We start from the raw sequence: 2,120 nt of genomic DNA, 5'->3' as shown, positions 1-2,120 counted from the left end.
ATCCATTAGATGTATTTCAAGCCTTTCACGTAAGGCTAAACTAATGAGATATCGAAATGTTATGGCATCCATAACTGGTAAATATATTTCTTAATAATTGACTCCAGGTCGTTGTGAGAATCCTTGTGCAACAAGGCGGACCTTGTATCTTTCAACTTCATTTTTATCATTCCTTTTTCGCACAAAAATCCATTTATGACCAACTGGCTTTATACCAGCAGGTGTTTGGACTACTGGTCCAAAGTCCTCTCTTTTAGCAAGTGACTTCAATTCCGATTGAATTGACTCTTGCCATTTTGGCCAATCAGATCTTTGTCGACATTCTTCGATAGATCGGGGTTCAAGATTCTCACTATCTTGCATAATGTTAAGTGCAACATTATATGCAAAAATATTATCCACCACTATTTCAGATCGATTTAAATTAATCTCATCACTAGTAGAACTTATTAAAAGTTCCTCACTCACTTGAGTCTCGGGTTCATTGATTTCTTCAGGAATCTCAGAACTAATCAGATCTTGGGTCTCTTCAGGAGATCCCTTCATAATATCATTTTGATCATTTGTCGATTTTCTTTTTCTAGGATTTCGATCCTTAGAACCCAAAGGTCTACCACGCTTTAGATGTGCTTTAGGTTCACTAGCTCTCATGCTAGTAGATGGTCTTGCTGGGACATCAATTCGGATAGGCACATTCTCTGCAGGGATATGCGACTTAGTTATCCTTTTCAAATCAGTAAATGCGTCTGGAATTTGATTTGCTATATTATATAAATGGATGATCTTCTGGACCTCCTGATTACATATAGGGGTACGTGGATCAAAGTGAGATAATGATGAAACTTTTCATACAATTTCTCTTTTGATTTCCTTTTTATCTCCCCCTAATTATGGGAAATTTGTTTTATCAAATCGACAATCTACAAATCGAGCAGTAAATAAATCTCCCGTCAATAGTTTAAGATAGCGAATAATAGAGGGTGATTCAAACCCAATATATATTCCTAACTTTCTTTGGGGGGCCATCTTATTGCGCTGTGGTGGTGCTACTAGCACATATACAGCACATTCAAAAATTCGTAGATGGACAATATTTGGTTCATGACCAAAAATTAATTGTGACGAAGAATATTTATTATAATGTGTTGGTCTGAGACGAATAAGTAATGCTGCGTGCAAGATAGCATGGCCCCAAAAAGTAGTGGGCAATTTTATTTTCATAAATAGTGGTCTTGCTATCAATTGCAGCCGTTTAATAAATGACTCTGCAAGGCCATTTTGAGTATCAACATAAGTTACATGATGTTCAAATTTTATTCCAACTGATAGACAGTAATTTTCAAAAGCTTGAGATGAGAATTCTCCAGCATTATCAAGGCGAATGACCTTTATAGGATAATCTGGGAATTGTGCCCTTAATCGAATTATTTGGGCTAATAACTTTGCAAATGCCGGGTTGCGAGATGATTGTAGGCACACATGAGACCATCTTGAAGATGCATCTATTAGGACCATAAAATATCTAAACAGCCCACTTGGTGGGTGAATAGGTCCACATATATCCCCATGTATACGTTCTAAAAAGGCAAGGGACTCAATGCCAACCTTCATTGGTGATGGTCTAGTGATCATTTTACCTTGTAACAAGCATCACAAAAATATTCATCATTTGTAAGAAACTCTAGGTTCTTTAATGGATGCCCACTCGAATTTTCAGTAATTCGTCTCATCATTATTGATCCAGTATGGCCCAAACGGCCATGCCAAAGCACAAAAGTATTTGAATTAGTAAACTTCTGGTTTACGATAGAGTGTGCTTCAACTGTACTAATATTTGAATAGTATAAGCCAGAAGATAAAGTTGGTAACTTTTCTACAATACATTTCTGGCCAGAAATATTCTTTGTAATGCAAAGATATTCCACGTTCATTTCATCTATTGTCTCAACATGATACCCATTTTGGCGGATATCTATAAAACTCAACAAGTTTCTTCGGGACCTGGAGGAGAATAATGCATTGTCTATAATAAGTTTTGTTCCCTTAGACAGAAATACAATAGCTCTTACGGAGCCTTCAATCAAACTTATATTACCATAAATTGTAGAAACATTTGCTTT

The sequence above is a fragment of the Nicotiana tabacum genome, chromosome 24 (assembly GCF_000715075.1).
Source record: "Nicotiana tabacum cultivar K326 chromosome 24, ASM71507v2, whole genome shotgun sequence".
Lineage (NCBI taxonomy): Eukaryota > Viridiplantae > Streptophyta > Magnoliopsida > Solanales > Solanaceae > Nicotiana > Nicotiana tabacum.
The sequence above is the reverse complement of the archived record's forward strand: the minus strand, read 5'-3'. Positions refer to the sequence as shown.